The sequence below is a fragment of the Lampris incognitus genome, chromosome 1, assembly GCF_029633865.1.
Source record: "Lampris incognitus isolate fLamInc1 chromosome 1, fLamInc1.hap2, whole genome shotgun sequence".
Lineage (NCBI taxonomy): Eukaryota > Metazoa > Chordata > Actinopteri > Lampriformes > Lampridae > Lampris > Lampris incognitus.
The window spans coordinates 50881067-50887513 of NC_079211.1; the positions used below are offsets into that span (position 1 = coordinate 50881067).

Consider the following 6447-nt stretch of genomic DNA (forward strand, 5'->3'; position numbering starts at 1 on the left):
CAGCTTTGGTAGCAACACTGGTCCTCTGCTTCTGTGTTAGATGTAGATGCTCCGTCCTGCTCCTACTTCTCCTGTCATACATTAGCTTTTGTCATTAAAGCCCAGAGATTTGATTGGCTCATAACAGGAAGTGTCAGACTGCAGTCAGCGCGAATCCAAGTGTGGTGTTGTGGTGTTGTGTTGTGTGTGTGTGTGTGTGTGTGTGTGTGTGTGTGTGTGTGTGTGTGTGTGTGTGTGTGTGTGTGTGTGTGTGTGTGTGAGTGAGTGAGTGAGTGAGTGTGTGTGTGTAGTGATGGTGAAACGAGGCTTTCTGAAGCTTTCAACCTTTTTGAACCAGCGTATTGGAAATGGTTCACTACTGGAAGCCTCGTGCACAGTGCACGTGGGCGACACCTGCTGGTTACGTGGATGCAGTCAAATGAGACGCACCACTTGTTTGATGCAGGACCATTTTGGATGTGATGTGCCATTAGACTGTTTTCTCAACTTCAGCTTAACTGTAACGTTGTTGAAGATGTCAGTTCACAGGTCTGATACTATCAGTTGTTTGTTTTCTTTTTTCTTTCAAATGTGTCTGTAAATAAAGCAAATGGCTGCTTCAATGATGTGGTTTGTCTTGTGTACACCTATGAAAATATACTTTTGTGTGTGTGTGTGTGTGTATATATATATATACACACACACACACACACACACACACACACACACACATATATATATATATATATATATATATATTAGGTAAAGTGCTCAACAAATAACGAGCAAAATAATCCAGTAAGTCAAGTAAATTCTTTATGAGACGGTACAAGCCTGTTTCATGCCATAATCATCAGCTGCTAATGAGTGTGCGACGCATGAAACAAGCGTGTACTGCCATATATTAATTTTTTTCCTACATCTATACTGATTATTTATATATATATATATATATATATATATATATATATATATATATATATATATATATATATATAATATGTATATGTACTACTTTCATCTGCTCCCGTTAGGGGTCGCCACAGCGGATCATCCGTTTCCATTTCTTCCTGTCTTCTGCGTTTTCCTCCTCTGTCACACTAGCCATCTGCGTGTCTTCCCTCACCACATCCATAAACATCATCTTTATATATACAATTATCGTTTCCTTTTTCTAATGTGTAGCAGCTGAATTAACGCAAGAGTAGGTGAGTAGGGGCAGGAAAAAATAAGTATACTTCCTCCCACTGCTTTTCGAACATGTAACAAATAATCTGGTGTATATGGAGATCTGTTCGCTGAGTTTGATGGGTGGATTTGTTGATCACTTCAGATTATTGGCAATGGATTATCTGTACGTCATATCCTGCTTGTTAACGTGTTCGAGATTAATCATTCATTGCCAGTTGACTGTGCTCTTTTGTGGAAGTTTATTCTTTGGCGCCATCTCCTGGCGAATAGTAACTCACAGAAAAATGTTCGCGAATCTGTCCTTGTTTAATGACGTCATCAGTAGGCGCCCCCTATTGTTTATCGCTGGAGAGCGCGCTGCTCTTCTCCGTGTTTTACAAATTCCTCCACTTTAAGCTGGTGTTTGAAGGCATTTCTGGTGTGTAATGTAAAGTACAAAGTTTATTTGTGTTAACGAAGAGTATTCGGCGTGTGTATGGACTCAGTGTTTATTTAGCATGAACGTTTTGTAAAGAAAGAGCTGACTTGCATTTTGGCTAGCAAGTTTGATTCCTAGCTGAATGGATAACATCTGTAACTGATAGAATGTATTGCTAAAGTTAGAACAGCTTATCTGTCGCGTCTATAATTCCCAAACAAAGAAACATATTTCACTATCACGGATGACATATATCCTCCAAGTCACTTTTATAAACGTGTCTCAACTAAAATGACAATACTTGTGTATTTTGCAGAAGTTATATACGGACTGTAGTGTATTAGAAGGACCATATTTTCTGTTCTGCCAATCAAGTTGTTTGTTTTTTTTCGCTTCATCGTGTTGTGTGTTCATTTCATTGTGTGCATTGCATGTGTATTTGCCAGTTGTACCCTACTCCACCTGGCTTCAGTAAAGACAGTGGTCTTGAGCCTCTTGTCAGCCTGGTCATTTTGGAGAGGAGGTGAATCTGACTGTGGACTCCAGCAAGGCGCTGGCGGTAGAGGACAGGACGACCACTGTAGGTTTCTCCAGACCCCATCCTGAAGCCAGGCAGACTTTCTAAGAGGAAATAGTTAAAGATGAAATGAACTGAAGTTTGGAGCACTGACATGGCGGCATTCAACGACACCCTCCCTTCCAGTGTGGACAGCCCCAACATACACCTGTGTAAACTGACTTGGGGTGGGGCTGTACTGTTCTCTGTACACTGAACAACATGGCAGGTGGTTAAAATAGAGGTCATCAACACCTCTTTTCCACTAGGCTGGTGCCGGTGCGGAGCCAGTTCTGCCTTGGTGCCCTTGGGGAACCGGCCCGCATTTCAACAGGTTTGAGAACCGAACTGAACGTGACGTTGCAGAAGTTGGGGTAATTTCTGCAGGGTGAATAAGAAAATCATGGCGGACAGAACACCTTTGCTTGGCTTGCTTTTTATAAAGTTACTTTTAAAGTCACTTTTAAAGTCATTACATCTCACATTTGAAGGTTGCCTGCGTGTAGCGACCATGACCAGCATTCATAAGCCAGATAACATCCGGATGTGGGCCACTTCAGGCAGTGATGTGGCACTGATGGCCTCCTGGCCCTGACAACATGGATGTGAGCCTGAAGTGGCCCACATGTATAATAGCAAATATGGCCCAAATATGCCAAATCAAATGTGGGCCTTTTCTGGCAAAGATGCGGTGCTCTGGGCAACGTGTGATCTGGATGTGGCCCGTGTGGTAAATGGTGAATATGGCCCAAATATCACAAAACAAATATGGACCACCTTTGGCAAATATGTGGCACATGCGGCATTGCTATGGCTCGGTTCTGGCCCAGATCTGGCAAACAGGAGCGGACCGCCCAAGTGCCATCATTCCACGCAGTATGTGGGCCGGATGAAGTGTCGGGTGTTTATGTTTATTTATCAGGATCCCCATTAGCTGTGCCCTAAAGCACCGCTAGTCTTATTGGGGTCCACATAACAAGACATTTAATACATACATTTAAAAACAAGACAGAGAAAAGCAAAAACAAAACAAACAAACAGAAAAAACCTACATTAAACTTTACAGTACACATAAGCCATCATCCAACAGCAAAGACACACACATAAATCACTCCAATGTCCAAACTGTTGAAACCATCCAGGCTGTACAATTCAGTTCCAATCACACCTTACCCTGTCCTGTGTGTGTGTGTGTGTGTGTGTGTGTGTGTGTGTGTGTGTGTGTGTGTGTGCGTGCGTGCGCGCGCGCGGGTGTTGCACAGAGCATGTGTGATGCGTCAGTGCAGTAGTACTGGGGTAGTAGTGCTTGTAGTTAGTGCATGCTGCATGCTGCATGCTGCTTCTGCTTGCTACTCTCTGCTTTCAGCTACTGCCGCCGGCTAGCCCTACACATCCCACTTCTGTACACATCCCACTTTCCAGTGAGAGGGTGTTTGTGGACATGGCAAGTTGTTGTAACTTTGGCTGGGGGTGCCACAGTGTGGGGGGCTGTAGATGGAAGTCACAGTCCAATAGCAGCAGCAGAAGAACATGCTAGAGACTATTTCAGCTGAAAAGGATGTCCCTCCATCATGCTGCAGGCAGTTGTGGGTGGTAAAGGGCTGTTCTGGGGTGGGTGTGTGGGCTGTCCAGGTGGTGTTCATGATGCCCGAGGACTCACACAGCCACATTTGTGGGAAAGGTTGAGTGTTGGACACATGTTAAGTCAAGACAAAGTGAACATTGCTGGACATGATATCGGACACTTTCTGATTGGAGACCAGCTTGTCCCCTGCAGAAGTGGCTGATGAAACCATTTGCAGACCCAGGAAGACTGACCCCAGAGCAGCACAGACACAACTACAGAATAAGTAGCGCACGCTCACTAGTGGAGACCACCTTTGGGAGGCTTAAAGGAAGATGGAGGTGTGTGTTAACAAGAAATGACTGCAGAGTGGACACGATAAAGAGAATGGTGCTGACATGCTGTGTGTTGCACAACACTTGTGAAGAGGGTGGTGGTGGTTTTTGTGAAGACCTCCCAGACATGCTGGTAAACCTGCAGCCCCCAGTACACACTTCACCAGAGCATGGCAGCAAGGAGATGATGCCCCAGCTGCATTAATGGACCACTTCACTACCCAAGACCAGTCATGCTGCAACACTGGACTGACGTACAAAAGACATGTTACATTTTGTATTGTGTATCCAGTTCAGTATTTTCAGACAAAACATTTACTTGTTTATAAAAGTTGTACAAAAATATTCAATTGTTATTGTATTGAATTAAATATATGAAAGAACTTGTATTTTTTATATTTGTGTATAATTTATCAATGCAGAACACCTGAACCACCATGAACACACACACACACACACATGTTGGCTGAACCTGTGTGAAGTCCCTGCTGCTGTGTTGCTGTTGCAGGTCCTAGTGGGTCCATGAGGCTCAGTGCAGCATTGGTTGTGCGCTCCATTGTGTTTAAGAGTGACTCGTTCATCTTCTGGCTGTGCTGGAGGAACTTGTCGTCCCATCTCTCCATGTACTTCCTGTTCCCTGTGGAACAGACACACTATTAAAATGCAGTGTTCATGTGGTGCAGCAGCAAGGTGGAGCTTTGTTGTGTGAAAGTCTATTTGGACTCATCTGCAGCTCTGTGGTCTGTTCAAACTCCACTTTATTGTCATCAGCAGCTGTGTACATGTACACAGTTGGATGAATTAGTGTTTCTCCATCACCACAGAGTGAAAACACCACACAAGACAATGTCCACAAACAGCTGGACAGTGTGGTGGAGGAGACGTGTGTAGCAGGACTGTTAAGTGAGAAAGGAGCAGCATGGGGTGGAGGTGCAGTCATGTGCAGCACAAAAAGCAAAGCAGCATATGTGTAACTGGGCTGCACCATCACAGGTGGCCTGTGTTGTGTGAAGTGTGTTTACCTTCTGGTTCCAGTGCTTGTTGATGGTGTTGGAGGCGGTGGTTCACTGCCAGGTGGTGTTGAGCTGTTTTCATCACATGTGACGTCTTATAACACAATAGGATTATGAAATGAGTGTTTATGTGCAGTAAATACTGAACCCCACTGACTGCACATTACAGCTGCTCACCCACTCAGCTGTTTGTATTTTGTATAAAAATTGTGTATTATTACACACTAAGTACACATTGTCTTCATTCATCAGCCCCTCAAAGTACTCCTTCCACCTCCTCAACACACTCTCCTCGCTTGTCAGCACATTTCCATCTCCATCCTTGATCGCCCTTACCTGCTGCACCTCCTTCCCAGCTCGGTCCCTCTGTCCAGCCAGTCGCTACAAGTCCTTTTCTCCTTCCTTAGTGTCTCAGGAGGGAGACGGTCTTCAGAGTCCACTTTAACACGCTTCATTCTGAACCGGTTTTCATGAAAGGTCATTTGTTATAAAGGTGAGGAATTGAACATTTTACTGGTTCCTTATTGGAATGAAACTCAGTTACTGGGGGCAGGTCTAATTCACTCTGCCCCAAAACACCACCCTTCTGAACAGCCACCACCTCCTCTGGGAGGTGAGGGTTTGTGGAGTGTCGGAGTCCAACCGAGTCTCACCCGTTTTCGTTAAATACATACGAATTTAATCAAATACATTTCGTGACTATATACGAAAAGAACGTATCAATATAACGGGCGTCGACTTCCTGGTTCCCGGTTTACGTTGTCCGGCTATAGTTTTCCGGTGGAAACAAACATGTTTTATTTGGAGGAAATAAAATAAAATAGAGCAAAACATACGTTTATTTGGTCCAACCGAGTAACGCTACGGAGAAACGGTGGTTAACGGCAGCCGTCAGTACGTGAATGACGTTATTTGGCGAATAGTGGGGACGTGCCGGGCGGTCTGTGTATTATTGATATAATGTGAATTCTTACTTCATGTCGTAAACTGTTTATTTATTTAATTTGCCTCGGCGAACTTCACATAGCAGCCATGTATGTGGCAACACAGGTTGAATTGCAGGTAGCCCACATTTTACATAGTAGTTAAAAGGTACCGTACAGACTTGTGCGCGCGCATCTACTGCATTCTAGAACGGCAACACAAAACGTGCACTTTAATAATAATAATAATAAGCAGTATCTTTAGGAAGGGATCGAGCGACCAAGGGAACAACGAAGGAAGGACACGTTGTTATTGGAACTGCACCTTCGCGCGCCAATCTCAATGTCCCACGCGCACAACGGCGCTGCGCTCATTGCGACGTCCACCTTTTCTCTGGTAAGTTGAAGACATATCCATCAGGCTTTATCTTACGCACATAGTAGCATGTGCAGTTCTGTTTGAGAGCG

The 6447-nt window shown here is 44.3% G+C and overlaps 1 long non-coding RNA gene across 1 annotated transcript; it reads right to left on the bottom strand.

Annotated features, from left to right (window-relative positions):
- Window positions 1-4635: 4635 nt before the first annotated feature.
- LOC130106813 (uncharacterized) lies at window positions 4636-5412 on the bottom strand. Its single transcript, XR_008809770.1, has 3 exons — window positions 5393-5412; window positions 5066-5150; window positions 4636-4680 (listed from the first exon to the last, which is right to left on the bottom strand). It is a non-coding gene; the product is annotated as an uncharacterized LOC130106813 (long non-coding RNA).
- Between the last annotated feature and the right edge of the window lie 1035 nt (window positions 5413-6447).